At 35.9% G+C, this 17,843-nt stretch overlaps 1 pseudogene; it reads left to right on the forward strand.

The window, feature by feature from the left end:
* The first annotated feature begins 4,567 nt into the window (after window positions 1-4,567).
* On the forward strand, window positions 4,568-11,684 carry LOC113245264 (PDZ domain-containing protein 11-like; annotated as a pseudogene).
* Window positions 11,685-17,843: the final 6,159 nt, after the last annotated feature.

Genomic DNA, 17,843 nt, shown 5'->3' on the forward strand with positions numbered 1-17,843 from the left:
AAAATATTGTTTAAGTTTCATACACATTGTGATTTAAAGTGTGTTTATAAATATCATATTTTGATACTTACAGAAATCGTGTGAGGTAGACAGGGATGAAATTAACATGGCGGTTTTTACAAAACGTAAATGTCTTGACCAAAATCACACAGACAGTAATGTTGAATGCAGAGGAACCAAGGTGCTCCTCATCTAAATTGAATATTCCTTCCATATTTTTCATGCTGCCAAGTCAAGTAAGATGAAGATAATGCTCTTCTTTTTTTACTCTGGAATGTGTCAGAAACCTCACTCATGAGAATACTTAATTGTCATTAATTTATCATTAATTTTAAATTTAGAATTCAGTTAAAATATCATTAAAATTATTAATAAAACCAAAGCAGATTAAACATAATAGCATAGGTGAACTAATTGAATTTTTATGTGTTAAGAATCCTATATCTTAAGTAAAGCAGCTCAGTGATAGCTGGATGAATGAGTTCACGCATACTTTGACTGTCTTGAGTGAGGATAAAATAGATGTAAGGCTGGCATAATTATTGTCCTGTTCCAAAAGTAATTATTTAAAATAAAATTTAAAAATCACTTTAATTTTTTTAAAAACTTAACATTCTCTATGGTCTTTTTTAAAGTAAGAAATAGAATTAAACTGACAGTTATCTTTTGTATCTTCTGTTCCTTGAAGGCTAAAACAAAACAAAGCAAAACAAAAACACAGGAGAATCTACACCCTCAGGGTTATTTTGTGTTTGATGATAAAGAGTTCCTCATACACACAAAATTATCACTTCTGGGTCACAAATTCAAATGAGAATTATACTCCAAGGGTCAAATTATGCAACATGTAGAGACTCCTCATTGTTCCTGATCCGGTCTGCTTTCTACCAAACAGGTAGTCACAGGTTTAATAGAGAGATACAGGCCTAAAAAGATAGAAAAATAGAACCTAGAGAATTTGTTTTAACTTAGCTGCCTGTTAAAATTGACAGTATTGCAACTCAGTTTATATTTTTTATTAGCACCCTCCAAAAACGCAGAAAGAACATTTAACAAAATTAGAGCATTTTTCAAGGACTCACTCTATCAGTCCCAAAAATATGTGCAAACAGAAATGGAAGAAAGGCAGCCCAGCCCTAAAATGCATGGAGAACATGGGAGCAGGGTCACCCTGAACATGTGGGGCCAAGACCTTTATAAATCTTGAGTTTTAAGAGTAAACCCCAATCTCAGTGCAGTTGCCATAAGAATCTAACATACAAGGGAATGAGAAAGAACAGATATATCTGAGGCACATATTACATATCAGACTATTAGGCTTATTTTATAATTCAAACTACCAGGTGCCCATTAATAGCCACAGTACAAGAAGCTTCTTTTTCATATAGAAATGCTGAAATTTAGAGACTTAAAATTTGCCCAGGATGATATGTCCAGCAGGTTACAGGATTCAGAAGTGCATGTTTAAGCTGAGGCTTCAAAATAGGTAAGAGTCTCTGTACTCATTCCAGGATTAAAGCAGAGACACAATCTTCTCTGAGAAAAGTAGCATGCATGTTAGAGTTTTCCACTTCATCAAAGGTTATATTGATGTTAACTGGAGCTACTGGACTTTTATAAAAAATTCTTGGGAAACACATGACTGGAAATTTAGAGGATGAAGAATAACAATATTCTGGGAGGTTCTAGTCATACCTCATCTTTTGCTACAAATTACTTACGACTCTTGAGTTAAGATTGGCCCAGGGATTCAAGGAGTATATTGATTACATCCTTCTTTTCTTTTACTTTCAATGAAAAGCTTCTTTTTTTAAAAAAAAAACCTTTTTTCTTTTTAAGATTTTATTTATTTATTTGACAGAGAGAGAGACAGCCAGAGAGAGAGGGAACACAAGCAGGGGGAGTGGGAGAGGAAGAAGCAGGCTCCCAGCAGAGCAGGAGGCTGAGGTGGGGCTCGATCCCATAACGTTGGGATCACGCCCTGAGCAGAAGGCAGACGCTTAACGACTGCGCCACCCAGGCGCCCCTCAATGAAAAGCTTCTTAAACCTTGGAAAGATGAACATCCCTGGTTCAAATATATTAGCCTATAGTCTTTACATGGTTTTGAGTATTATGTCTAGCATCTTAATATACTGTTAGGATTACATCCTCCTCCCTAGATCCCACTTTCACTTCCTGCAATGAATTTATATTGCACTATTATATTGCCAAGTCATTCTAAGGTTACCTACCCTTAACACAAAAGTATTTTGGTAGCTAGTCTATTGCAGAACACTACGTTTTATCGAATAATTGGAAGTTAGATTTTCATTTCTTTGGTTTGATTCTCAATCTATTGCCGCCTTTTAAAAAACATAATTACATACATTTCTGTATCAGATTCTTCGTTGGTTCATTTTCTTCTGCATCTTAATGTTATGTATTATTCTATGTTTCCGAGCATCATATAATTATGAAATGGAATTGTCAGCCCCTAATGTTATCAGCAAAATCCATTAGGTAATTTCTGTAGCCTGAATTGCCCCTATCTCATTAAAGCAGCCTACTGTCCCCAGTGATTCTTTTCTAGCTTAGATAATATTGTTTAGACATATAAGCAATTATACATAGAATACTCATTTAAAAACTGGTTGTGCCTACAATGTGCTAAACATTGACATTTTCTACCTATGGGAGTATAAATTCAGTTTGATTCAATTTAACTCACATTTATGGGATGCCAGATATATGTCAAAGCACTATTCCAGGTTGTGGGGATGTAAAGATAAATACTACACAGTGCTCACTCTCAGGAACATACAATATAATAGGAAAAAGAAAACACTAAAAATTGACCCTGACACAACATGATAAACCCTATAAGACTTATGGAGGAAATTTATGCACAAACAAAAGATAAGTCAATCAATTTGACCTTGAGAGTGCATTGAGTAGGAGTTCTTTTATTGAGAGCATAGAAGTGATTATTATATTTGGCTTCCAAGGATAAATGGTTGCTCTCTATGTTTAAAAAAAAATGTGAAGGCCATTCTAAGCAAAGGGAAGAACATGAGCAAAGGAATGGGAATATAAATGTTCATGGGGTTTTTGTAGGTACTTGGATCAGTTGACCAACAGGAGAAGCTAGAAAGAAATGTTGGATCAATGATTTGGGGGGAATAGATGTCACATTGAAGTATTGGGCAATTATTTTATTTATTTTTAATTTAAAATTTTTTTTTAATTTTTTTGAAAGATTTATTCATTTAGAGTGCATGCAAGGGAGAAGGGAGGGGCAGAGGGAGAGAATCTTTTAAGCAGACTCCTACTGAGTACAGAGATGGATGCAGAGCTCAATCTCATGACCCACGAGATCATAACCTGAGCTGAAACCAAGAGTCAGGCACTTAACCAAGGAGCCATCCAGGTGCCCTATAGACGATTGTTTTAAAGGTGATTATATTAGTTTTCTACACTGTATAACAAATTAATACAAATCTAGTAGGTAAGTGTAATATTTATATATTATTTCATAGGTCAGAAACCTAGGCATAGCTTAGCTGGATCTTCTACTTGGGGTCTCAGAAGACCCCAATTAATGTATCAGCCAGGGTTGGGTTCTCATCTGGAGACTTGACTAGGGAAGCAGATGCTTCTCCATTTAGGTCATTGTTGGTAGTATTCAGTACTTTGTCTCTTCCCAATGCACAAGTTGAGAAAGAGAGAGAGAGAGAAGAAAGAAGGCTGGCTAACCACAATAACTGAGCTAGCAAGATGGAGTTCTATTTAACAATATAATTATGAGAATGATATCCCATTGCTTTTGCCATATTAAAATTGTAAACAGCAGGAGGTAGTGATCAAGGTCACCTTAAAATTTGTCCACCACAAGGAGAGAGATTGTTTAAGCAGTGACAGATAATGCATTTGCATAACAAAGAAATAAGTGAATGGTGGTTTGAAGGTAGAAAGAGATGGAAACATATAAATTTATCTCTTATATTTTCTCCTTATAAAATAATTTTCCTTACAGTGATTAGTTTGTGTAATTTTTCTTCCAAAGAAGAAAAAAAAGACCATAAAGCTTCCTGGGATTCACTAAAAACATTTTCCCCTTAGAAAAGAAGAAAAGGACAGTACCTTAGAATGACTAAAGATGAATTTCCTTAGAAGAGAAGGGACCAGAGTAGGGGAGCCCATTGTCCAGATGAATGGGATAAAATTAGATTTTCTTATGTTTCAAAGTTTTAAAATAGATTTCCTGGAAAGAAGCAAACAAAGATGATGACAAGCAGCCTTTGAGGAAAGCAGCGGCAAACCTAGTTCTGACCTGGTAGCCCTTGCTTAGTCTACAGCCTAGGAAGGTTCCATTGCGCTCTAATTGAACAAAATGCTATTGTGAAAGGGCATTATTCCTAGCTGGGGGGAAAGAGAGTGATGGGACAGTCGGCAGAAATCCCTGTTGTTGTTGTTATGGTTGTTGTTGTTGTTTTAAGCATGGCTTCTGGTCATTTCTAACCACCACTTGTTTCTCCCCCAAGCTTGCTTTGTGGAAGGTGAAAAATATTCTCTTCTAGCAACAGAAGATGACTCATTCTAGCAGCACCCATGTTACAGGTAAGTTGTGATGTACCTTTTCACCATTGGCTTCACAATTATAATCACCTTGGGAATGTACAGGTTTTAAAAACATGGATGCCCAGTTCTTCTGGTGGATGAGTTGAATCAAATGCTCAGAGATAGACACAGGAATTGGAAATTTTTTTAAGTTCTTTAGTGTTTCTAATGTATAGCCAGAGTTGAGAACCATTGTGCCAGGAAACTAAGAATATATGGTAGGTTGAGTGTTAGAGGTTAATCTAAACTTGCTGATGTTACTAGGAAACGGGTGGGGAGCTTGAACTTCTAATTTCTGAGGATGGGTTGAGGTACTGATCTACTCCGATTGGAGCAGGTAAAAACACATAGTGATATACTTTGTACTGCTATTTTATGAATGAGCAGTCATGTGCTGGTAAATATTTAACAACCAAATTTCAGGGGGAAAATAGAATCCTAATTTATGGATCTGATTATCTCCGTGATGAAAATAGTCTTACAATTTTTTTAAACATATATCAAACTAACCACTGAATGCAAATTTGGAAAGAGATGCATAGTAAGTAGCCCATCACTGCACAGTATTTCCACAATACAGATACAGTTGGCAATAACTTCAAGAGCATAGAAAATAGTAAAATATATTTTTAAAAAGCAGTGAGTTTTGAGTATTTATTTTCTTTCTTTTTAATAAAACTTCATTGTAAGTTTTTATGATTTGTTTTTGAATGATGTGTTTAACAACTGACTCAAATAATTATTTAAAATGTAAAATTGGCCATTACAACAATTTATGGACGTGCTTCAGTATAAGCCAACTTACCTACAAGCAGGACTAATATTCAAAATGCTTAACAAGCAGTTCTGCATGGGCACCACCTAATCAGAAGGGGTACTCGCCAGTATGCCATAGCTCTGCCAGCAGAGCTGGAAGGGTCTACAGGACAGATCCTATCCATCATTCACCTTTGTGTCCCTTAAGGTTCCTAGCACACTGACATGATGTCATAAAGACATAAAGTGTCATAAAGACATAAAGTGTCATAAAGACATAAAGTGTCATAAAGACATAAGTGGCAAAGGCATTGAGCATAATGAGTGAATAAACAAGTGATTGAATAAATTATGTATTGTAGGGCGCAGCTCCACAGTAGAGTCTACGACTAAGGACTCATTTTAACAACCCCCCCCCCCCCCACCTTTTATAGAAAGAGTTTGTAATTGGCAGAGGCTTTGTAGAGGAAAAGTAAACAGCATTTCATCTATTCCTCTCTCTTAGTGATCTTCTTTGCCATAGATTGAGGTTTTACACTGAAATAGGTATCCACCCCACATTCTGTGCTCCAGTAAATTAAAGTCCCTGCTATTCTCAGACGTGGCTGGCCATCTCATGCTACATCACACTTGCTTACTTATTCTCAGTACTCCCTTTTCTCAACTGTTCCCTTTGTTTGATGTGCCTGCAGTGGCCTGGATCATCTACTTCTCTTTCAAGACTCAGGAAACCTTTTTTCTACTCTTCTCTACAGCTGCTAGGAGATTGGTTACATTCTCCCCTGTGCTTACACTACGATTGCTACATGACGCAAACATAGTATCTAACACTTTCAATGGCTTAACTGTTTATGTATCTGGGTCTATTGATTTCCTGGCTCTGTCCTTGCTGAGAATGTTGCCCCTGGAAGGCATCATTGTTTTTGACATCTCCTTGATGTCTCCTCTTCTGTCTACCTTGAAACTTTCTACTGGCTATTACACACTTAATTATAAGCCCCTTCTCCCCCTTTCTAGAGCTTAAGCTCTTTGAAAGCAGAGCCAGGATATCACCTATCACTATTCCTATAACAAAAGATATGGTGGACTTTGAAGCCAGACTGCTTAGATTAGAATTCAGGCTTCACATTAACTATATGTGTGATGTGAAACTAATTACTTACTTCTGTCTCAGTTTCCTTACCTGAAAAAAAGTGTTAAAAAACATGCGAATCTCTTAGATTGTTAAGAGGACAGAATGAGTCAATTCATTAAAAAAAAAAAAAAAAGGCTTAGAACAATGCTTAGGACATAGCACAAAATAAATATTAGCTCTTACTATTCCTACAGTAAACCCTCAATAATTGCTGAGTGAATGAAGAATAAAACATATAATAACAAACCAAGGAGTGAACTTCATTATGCCACACTTTCTATGCTACCCTATTTCCAAGCAAAGACAAATAAGTTGAAATGTATATTCACCATTGTAATACTATGCAATAACTGAAATTAATATTCTATTTTCTGTTACTCAAGGGTGGTCTCTTTCTTTCTGAACTTAACTTCAGGTTTGTTTGTTTGTTTTTTCAATCTTTTTATCCATTAACATCCTTCTAAACCAGAGACTGCTTAAAATTTCATGCTGAAGTTATCGTATTTTCTTCTGTCAAACCACTAGCCTTTTGAGATGGTTCTCTCACCACACCCTGAGGTGGTAAGTCATTAGTTTTGATATAGCCTGGTACCAAAAAGAACACAACATTTTCCTTTAAAGAGATAAATTTTGAAATGCAAAAGATAATAAGATGCAAAGTATCCACTTTTTAAACTCTTGGCCTAAGCAGAAGTTTGATTTTTGAGAACATGGGAAACAGGTCATTTAGTCAGGACCTGGGAGTACAGGAGATATAAAGACCCAGAATATAGTATCTTAGTCTAGGAGAGCAAATTATTTGCTCCCTGGAAATACGCCCCCTGAAAATAGGATGGCTGAACCAAGACTAAACGGGTTCTTAACTTGAATTTACCATTATAGACATGTTTAAGTCGTCATTTAAATAATCCTTTCTAAACATCTTCACTACGGATCTTTTTTTCTTCTTTTTGTCTATTGCTTACAAAAATTTACTAAGAAACTTTTCATTTTTAGTTGCATAGACTTATTTTTTTTTAATTGGGGTCTATTTAAAGAAAAAGATTTTAATTATGTATTTGATAGAGAGAAAGGGAGAAAGCAAGAAAGAGAGAGAAAGGGGGAGGGGAAGAGGGAGAGGGAGAAGCAGACTCCTGCTGAACAGGGAGCCGGACATGGGGCTTGATTCCAGGATTGGGCTTTGATCCCAGAATCCTGGGATCATGACCTGAGCGGAAGGCAGATGTTTAACCAACTGAACCACCCAGGTGCCCCTAGGGGTCTATTTATTTTCCTTTGAAGTCACACAGATACTTGCACTGATACACTGGAAGAGATTGCCTTTGGGCATATGTAATTTACCTGTAACTCACCAGTAGAAAAAAGTAAAATCACTTCAAGAAATCCATTAAATCCAAGTGAGCAATTTTCATTTTTGTAATTACCCTTTCCTAAAATCAAAATCACCACAAGAAAAAATATGAAATGAAGCAAATTATTGGAGATGAAAATCAAGTATCTTTTCATACTAAAATAATGTAGATCTTAGAAGTCAAGAATTCAGAAGTATCTTTCCTTTTTACAACTTTGTTGCTTTGCTACCTGTCCGCCTAATACATCTAACCAGAGAACAACTAAATACTGAGGTAAAGTGTATGGTTTAGGCCATTTCCCAGTTATTAAACCAGATCCAGTCTTTCTCATTCTTCATGTAAAAATTCTTTATACTATATTACAACAGCTTCAAATTCCTTGAAACTCATTATTTAAAAATATATTATTCAGAAATATATTGTTTTATTTGGGTTCAGGTTGAACAAGGAATACAAGGGATTTTTCAGATAATCAATAGAAAATACACAGGAGAAACTATAGACATTAGAAGTCTACATTTCTGTCATCAAAGCAACTTTACATTTTTACATCTTTTCCCTTGCTTTTAGCCGAATAATTACCTTTGGTAATAACTACTATATAAAAACAATAGGAAAATAAAGAAGATAATAGTATAATCCTAGAATGAATTTAGGAATTTCTTTTCTTCCTATTTGTCTAATTTTCTCCTTCTTCCTTTTGTGCTTTGTTATAGCCCTGGTTCAAGAAACGCAAAACTCTTTTTTTATTATTGAAATACAAAATTCTTGCTTTACACTTAATCTTGAGAGGGGTAAAATAATCCAATTATTCTGATGGGGGGGTACTCTATTTTCTTATATTCTCTCCTGGAGGCTTTATTCTTGTGTTCCTTCCAAACAATTTAGGCAAAGATACTGGCTTTGCACATGCTACAATATTGAGGATTTGTCAGTAAAATGCAGTATCCCTGAGAGAGCCAACTTGTCTTTTTCCTAGGACCTTACATCTATATTTCTGATTTTTGCAGTATTTTATTTCACTTCCCCTCTCCCCTCTAGTTATCCTGGTAAAGAAGTAAGTAGCAAAATTATTATTCACATTTAAAAGAGAGAAAATTGAGGCTGGAAAGACTTGTCCAAGGATACACAGGTAAGCCCTGAGAGACACAGAGACCTTGCTACAGAAAACTTGGTTTTCTAGCATACTGCATCGTTATGAGGTAAATGCACTTTCTTTGAATATGAAAAGCAAAGAGACTTGTTAGAAAACATGCAATTTCACAGGTGAGCCAGGAATATGCTTTGCCCAAAGAGACACCTGGAATTAATTGTTGCTCTCTTAAGAGATCAACAGGACACATGTAGGGTTTGGAATGTGTGGCAGAGTCACCGAGGCAGAAGACTTTCATGTTGGCAAAGCAGTGCCTCCCATATAGGTCTTTTAATTGCCTAAACATTAGGAGCAAGCTGTCACCTTGTCGATGAAAGCTTTAGTTAGTATCTTGATACTTGGCATTCCTACCTCCAGTGGGCTTAAAATAAAGGTTTGAAAATATGAGGAAACTTAGCTCTTAGCTAAACTCCCTAGATCAAAGCCTTCTTATCTAAAAAAAATAACTCTAAGTAGGAGTTTTTTCTTCCTCATTCATCCCCTTCCTTTCTCTCTGTTTTTTCTGCCAACAGGTAATTTTTGTAAATTACTTAACAAAAGTCCCATGAACGCTTAAAAAGAGCAATTTTAGTTACTGCTTAACAAACTTTGAAACCCAAGAGCTATGATCTATTATTAGTATCCATGAGAAAGAAAAATAAACCTCAAATCCTTCCCTTAATGAGGTTATAAGCTAGTGTGAAATGGAAGATGTGTACGACTGACCATACTAAATGTAAGTATGATACGCCATAGTATAGAAAGGAACAAACTAATTATCTTTGAAATTCAGAGAGAAAGAGATGGACTTCATTAAGGATAGCAAAGCGAGGCAAAACTCAAAGAATTAATGTCATAAGATATATCGTCTCTCTCCTTTCTTCTCCCTGGTTTGATCAGAATTTATGTCATACTGCATAGCCATCCTTGGGGAATTTCCTAACGGAATATAATAGTTGTTGAATAACCAGACCAAATGAAAGTTATCTTTAGACATTAAGCCAACTTCCATATTGCCTTTCTCTGTTATTTGAAGATTTTTCTTCAGAGGAATAAAATGCTTCAACTTCAAAACCTCAAACGTATTCCTCAGTTCAATTTTGGAATCTTCATGTGATGCTTCCACACGGATCATGACACATTTCTCTTTTTGCTGCACCCTCTCTACATGAAATGTAATAAGAAAATTAATTACACCGGTTGATAACAACCACATTTGGTAGGTGTGATTGTTGGGCAGGAATCTTGGAGGCAGGGAGGCACAGTAAACTATGTAACGTGTTTTGGCAAAGATGAGACTCTACCATAACCATTGCCAGAGCTAATTATATCCTCCATGGAGGAGAGAATACAAGATACCCTTGAAGCTAAGTGATGTGGCAGCCCTGGCTGTACCTCTTCCAGTTGAGGTGACATGTATAAATTACAGAAAATAGGATGCCATGATAACTATTACGATGTGTTTGATTAGGTCATATCTTCAGTTAGTACCACAATACAACAACTGTGAAGAACAATTCAGCCACATTCAATGATGGATTTGAGTTTCATACTGAAAGGAAATAATGTATCTCAGTTAATTTCATGCTTACTTGAGTAGAAATATATGAAAGTCTAGCTAGTTCACACACTTCAATATAAGTTTGAAGCCACTAGTCCCTTAAACATGGCTTGATAATTGGAGAAAAGAAAAACCACTCTGAACTCTGGAATGTGTATTTTATAAATCAATGTTTATGTGTTAGCCATTGATAAATGTATGCCACACAGTTTGTGGTCACTTATTTTTTTCAATCAACTTCTGTTTATTCCTAATTTTGCTGTTTAGAATTTTATACTCCCTCAGCCTTTTTTCAACACAAATGAATGAATATAACATCTCTTTATCCACCCATTCATTTATTTAATAAATGTTCATTGAGAACTAGTATATATCAGGCAGTTCTAGGCACTTGGCAGTATGGCTGAGAATAAGACATAAAAGATCTTGGTGCATGAGGAAAGGGAGGGCCTGAGTGCTGAACCCTGAGCCTACTCTTTCAGATCCATCTGAACATCCGTTTCCAGTTTCTAGAATGAATTGGCAGTGAGTGGAGCCTGAGGCGCCTGAGGCCTGAGGGGACTTGCTAGAGCTGGACAGCTGGATTCCTTATGACGACTAGCCAGAGGTTTTCCCACCTGCCTAGGAGAATTCCCCAGCATGGATTCCTCCTCGTGAAAGGGTATATTGCCCAGATTACAAAAATTTGTTGATCCAGTTTCTGCCCTGAATTGTCACACTGAAGAAGCCCCCTGGAGCTTAGTTGGGATTTAATATCTGAGGAGGAAAGGCCTCCCAGCTGGACATTTTTATCTCCAACGTGATTCCTGACTCTGATGCCCATCAAGCAGAACTTCAGGAAGGGGACCAAGTCCTCGCTGTGAATGATGCGGTTTTCCAAGATATTGAGCACAGCATGACTGATGAAATCCTAAAGTCAGCCTGAGAAACCAGCATGAGTGTCTGCTTCTTTCCCTACAACTGTCATGGCCAGAGACAGAGGACTGTGCACTGTAGAGTTGCAGTCCATAGCACTCCACATGGAATCTTCTTGGGCAAGCTGGTGAGACCTCAGGAAAGCCTCATGGGAAGCTCTACTCTTGGCCGCACCCTAGAAGAGTGGAGTGGGGAGGATGGGGGCACAGTGAGGCCCTGCCCTGGAGCCAGTTAGCCAACTGCATTACCCAAACTGTACTGTATTTTTGTCCCCCATTTTTCTAGATGAGCTTCATTCCCTGAAAGAGGAAGGACGATGATATCTAGGTATAGCCTGTGGAGAATCCTGCTAGAAAAGGCAACTGACCTTTACTGAATACCATGTGCTAGACAATTACATATATGTCATATCATTTTCATTTGAGTATGAGATCAATAGCAAAAAGAATCTTGGGGCCTTCCATCTCAGCTACTTGGTCATCTCATCCCATCCTTGTACTACCAGTTTTATACACTCTGGACTCCGTACACTCCCTTGAACCCCACCCCACCCCTCTATCCTCTCCCCAAAAAAGTAAAAGGCAATGCTGAGGGGGAAAAAATACATAAAAGATCTTTGCCCTCATAAACTGTATATTATTTTATACTCAAATAATATGTACAAGTGAAAAATGGATAACCCAGTAGCAATAAGTGTTATGAATGAGGTAAAACAGGATGCTGTTAGAAATGGTCTCACATAAACCACACATTTGATGGCCTCATGGAGAAAGGACTCACTAAAGAGATAACATGGGTTTGAGACCTGCAATGTAAGAAGAGACCTTGTTCTATAAAGAGCTGGAAAGAACTGCTGGAAAGTGTTCAAGTTAAAAATAGTAGCAAATGTTAAATTTTGAAGGCAGAAATGAGCTTAGTTATTCAAGAAACTTTCTGAAAAACAGTATGGCTAAAATATAACAAGGGGGAAAATTGGGCAGAAATCATGTCAACCAGAGATTGGTAGGGCAGGATAAGAAGACAGGAAATTTCTTCTTGCAATGGGAAGCCATCATCTTTACCATCATCTTTACATCACCTTTACATCTTGAAAAGATTCTTCTGGCTCTTATGTAGAGTTGAAGGGTGGTAAGTGTGCAATTAGAAGGAACAGACTTGTTAAAAAGTTATTATGGTCCTATAGATCCAAGATGGTCAATTCTGATGAGAATAGGAGTATAAATTTTGCCAGTAGGCAAATTTCGCTGTTGGGTAGGATGTGTGAGATCATGAGTAATAGGAAGGAATCACAATGACTCCTAGGTTTTTGCCTGAACAAGTAGTTGAATGGAAGTATTAGTTACTAAAGTTGGCAAAGGCTGGGTAGGATTAGGTTACAGACCCAGGAATGAAGAGTTCTAGGTCAGATGCATTTTTGATTACCAATTAGCCATTCAAATGGCAATTTCAAGTATGTAGTTGAATACATGGAGTCTGAAACTGAGAAAGTATCTAGAAGTATATTTAAAGCTATGAGACTATAGGAAAGATGAATGCTCATGGGAAATAGCCTGAGAAGAGGAGCAGACCCTGGGGAAGGTTAACATCTCAGAAGATTGTGATGAGATATTAAGAGATAATGTTCATGGGGCGTCTGGGTGGCACAGCGGTTAAGCGTCTGCCTTCGGCTCAGGGCTTGATCCCGGCGTTATGGGATCGAGCCCCACACCAGGCTCCTCTGCTGTGAGCCTGCTTCTTCCTCTCCCACTCCCCTGCTTGTGTTCCCTCTCTCGCTGGCTGTCTCTATCTCTGTCGAATAAATAAAAATAAAATCTTTAAAAAAAAAGAGAGAGATAATGTTCACAAAGTATTTACAACATAATATATGCTTAATACTTTTGGTTTATCTTTGCAGATTCTTAGTACATGATACACCCAAAGAGAAATAAAAATAAAATAAAATATGTGTAAGAAATAGAAAGAAATTGGTCTGTACTGGTGGTAAATATCTGTTAAATATGAACTTAAATACTCAGATTCACTAATACAAATTTATCAGGGTAATACCATAATCCCATTTTATGTATCAGTAAAATGAGATTCATAGAGATTTCCTACTTGCTAGTAGCTGACAGAATTAAAATTCACACCCCATATTTCAAAGCTCATTCCTTTGGAATCTCAGGCTCCAAATCATTGTAGATCTCACAGCACACTTGAGAGGTCGACGTGTACAAAAATGTTAAGAAAGATTTTAAGACTGTACATGATTGACTACATTAGGAATGAGGTAGCGTGGTGTACAAGGAGTCAGGCTTTATAGCCAGGCACCCACAGACTGGATAATAGGCTTGCTATTCAAGAGCTTTGGGATATTAGGCAAATCATACACTCTTTCTAAACCTCAGATGTTTCTTTTTATGTGTAAAATAATATGTACTTAGCAAATTTGTTTTGAGGAGATGAAAAATAGGTGTGAGCACCTGGCAAACAACACATATGCAATAAATATTCGTTTGCTTCCCTTATTTTGCAATCAAGAGTAGTAGTGCTAATTAAATCCTCTAGCTTTCTGTGTGCACTGGGTAGGGGCAATTAAATTCAATAATGTTTAATATGATCTTATTTTTCCAAAATGGGTTGGAGAGATTTAATAGCTGGTTTTGCATAAAGTGAAAAATTAGAATTTCAGGTGAAGAACTGTGTTTTAGTCTATTTGAATAATGATTCTTTTCAGAACACAGACCTGATATCCTTCTTTTTCTTTTTTGAAATGAATTAGAAAAGATACACTTTCAATGCTAAATAACCTAAAACGTTTTTAAGCTTCATTCAAATGATCTTCTCAGTCATTTTTAATATTAACTTAAGATGTCCTTTAAGAAATATGCAAAATAGATATTTGCTTTTCAATTAGAGTGTTTAAAATGATGATTAAAATCAAATATAAATTATTAATATTTAATCGTTTTAATATTAAATAAAATGAATAATTAATACTAAGTATAAAATATTAAAATATTATACATGCCTGTTGACTGAATGTATGTATATATTACATTTTGCATGAAATTAACCAGATACTAAGTCTGTGTTCAATAGCAGATTGCATTATTAAGTGAAACTATACAATGACAGAATATTAAGTTAAAGGGTGCTGTTTTAATTTTTTTGATTCATTTGTCATTACTTAATTAGCTTTGCTTTTTTGTTGTTTGTTTTGTTTAGTTTAGCTTTGCTTTTGATAAAAACTAGTTACCTCCTAGTGTCAACTCATATCGAAGAATAAATATAAAATTTTAAAATGGAATTTTATTCGTAATTGGATTGTTTTAAAAAACTGAGACCTATGTTGTTTTTACAGGTACATTTTGAATAGCTTGGGAGAAGATTCACTAAGAACAGGAATGCCAGGTACTATGCTATAGCACAGAGATACAAATATCAATTAACCCTGCCCGAGAAACTAACTCAAACTGGTGATGACATAAGTGAAAATTATTCCCACATTTTCTACTCAAAGGGGAATGGGAGGGACAGAGGGTTATTACAAGGGCATGGGCTGTTGGTAATTAGGTGTAGATAGGCTACAGAGTTAGATTGTTGGGGAGGCTGCAGCACACAATCTTCCACGGTAAATTATACACGGCTCATCTTTGGTTTTTTTCCTTTCTCTCTAAATACAACTATAAAATCCAGTTTTGATCCTGCAGAAGAACAAAGGAACTAAGCTCCATTTAAATATCATTTAGTCTTTTCTTATGTACTATAAAAGTTTGTGTTTTATCATATTTCTGGGAGCTTGTTTCTTCTTCTGAGATTCTGTTATATAATGTGCATTTATGATTTTGGGGGATGTGTGTGTGGTCGGGGAGAAGGAAGTTACTGTATGTTATAAATTAGAAAGGGGGACACTTGCCCTCTCCCCATTCTACCTCCACCTGCTTTTGAGCAGGGCAATAGAAGAAAAAAAATGGAATCGCATAGTTACTGTTGATAATAGTTGAAGGTACGAGAAGCATAGTTTGAGTGGATGACCCAGCATGTAGAATGGAAAACCCCTACTTGGCCCTTCATTCTATGCTGGGGCTCTATTTCTTTCATCAGAGATTTTCTTGCAAATCAGTAACTACAAACACAACAAGGAAGCTTTAGCAACTCCAGTCATCTGTACTGCTTTATTTTTCAAGAAGCACTGTGTATAGTTTTTAGACTTAGTAATAGTATTTAGAATTATGTATGTGCTTATGTATATATGTATACATAAATATGTATTTATGTTACAGTATTCTAAAAATATATAAGTCTAAGTAATATTACTATGTAACATATACCATGTATATACACATTATGTGTATATATTATATAAAATCTATATTTTACATATAAATATGTAATATATATCACTAAAAAAATAAAGCAAGTAAATAAAAAATGAGCTTTTTTATTTTATATTTTTGAATTATCATCATTATTATTAATAAAGCCCATTAGTAAAAAAAAAAGAAAAATGAATTAGTAGAATTTAAGATTAGAGAGCATATGAAGGAGTCTTTAATCCCTCCAGCCTTTATAGCTCTTATTAGGTTTACATCCTTTTGAGTGAACTATCAGGTCCTCAGTAGATAATCAGTTAATATTTGGTGGCTATTTTGATTGAGATGGCCATGTAAGGAAAAAAAATAGTAAATAAGGATTATTTTTTTCTATATTCCTAGAAGGAGGGGAAGAATCAGAGAGGTTTTATGTCACTTGAACCTAAAAATCCTTCTAGCAGATCTATAAAACTGTATGTTGTTGTTATAGTTGGTCTCTTGACCATTTATCCAGATCTTATCTTCCAAACCAACCAATTTCCTCTGTTAACTCCAAGAAAACAGCTTTCAATAATAAAACTCACTTGGCAAATTACTCACAACAGGTGTGTACATTCTCTATCTTTCTCTTTTAATTATTTAGCCATTTCTGGCATGGTCGACTGTTCCTTTGGGGGAAATTAACAATATTGCTTCCTACCTGCAAAGGCATATTCCTCTGTCACTCATTCATTTATTTCTGAGTTAGCACAAATTAAAAGTGTGTTTTGCAAAAAAACCTCAATTATGGAAATTCCTGGTAGATCTTCTATCAAGTAAATATGAGACAAATATATAATAAAGCTATTTAAGAATATTGGTGATGACATAAATGTATCTAAAATCTTGGAGAAAACAGGATTTTTTTTACTAGAACTAAAAAATATTTTGAAATATTTTCTTCTTAATGGACTTAGTTACCAAAAGATTTAAATAAGACATAGAATTATTATATTATTCTTTTGAATGAGTACTAATGAAATCTGTCAACACAATGCATTTGGTTTCTGAAACAATATATTTTAGTATATATTATGCTATAACCTGGTATTGTCTTTTCATTCAACTCTCTTATTTCAGTCTAGGAAATTGTTTGGATATTGAAAAGAGATCATTTACATATTTTTCCTTAGAATCTTTTCCAAATGTTAACAAGTCTCCAAAGTTTAAATGAATTTTTTCCTTGATTTAGGACTATTCTGTTTCAGAATATCAGAAAATTCTTATCAAATGTACAGATAGAAGAGAAGAACCCTGCTGCTATTCTTATTAAGTCTTACTTCCAGAGCCCAACAGGACTCAATAGCATATTCAGTATATGTAGCCAAGAACCATTTAAGGAGAAAAAGAATTATACACTGACCACCTGCAGAAAATTATCACGATGTCCTGAGCATAGGGAAATCTCATGTATCTAGATAAACCCAGAATTGGATTAAACACACATCTGAAGGATAACAACTTAAAAGAAATCAGAGAGGTATTTAAGAAACTTTAGCTGTACCATGTAGAGTCTAAAAAATTGTTTGTTTATTTAGCTGCTGTTGCTGTTCCAACGTGTTTATTATTTGCCAAAAAACTATACCACAACTTATTCCACACATCTGCAGGACAGTGCAGTCTTGCCTGAATATACTACAGTGAGATAGAGACTTTACACATTCATAAACCTGCAGAGTAGCTGGGATATGCCATGCCAGCCAGGTTAGCAGGAGGGAGAAGGTTGTTATGACACCGAGTCTTTGGCACACAAATTCCCAAAGAGGGTAAGTAGAAGGAGGGAAGGAAGGAGAGAAGGAAAGCTGGATGGATGGATGGATGGATGGACGGATGGATGGATGGATGGACGGACGGACGGATGGAAGGAAGGAAGGAGGGAGGGAGGGAGGGAGGGAGGGAGGGAGAGAGAATGGGAGGGAGAGGAATGAAGGAAAGAAGGAAGGAAGGAAGGAAAGAAGGAAAGAAAGAAAAAGAAAGAAGCATAAATGTCAAGTTTTAAATTCCAGTAACATTTCAGTTGACTGCAACTGTTGCTTCGTGTGTCTCAAATGAAGGAAATA

Source organism: Ursus arctos, unplaced genomic scaffold (genome assembly GCF_023065955.2).
Source record: "Ursus arctos isolate Adak ecotype North America unplaced genomic scaffold, UrsArc2.0 scaffold_4, whole genome shotgun sequence".
In the NCBI taxonomy this organism is placed as follows: Eukaryota; Metazoa; Chordata; class Mammalia; order Carnivora; family Ursidae; genus Ursus; species Ursus arctos.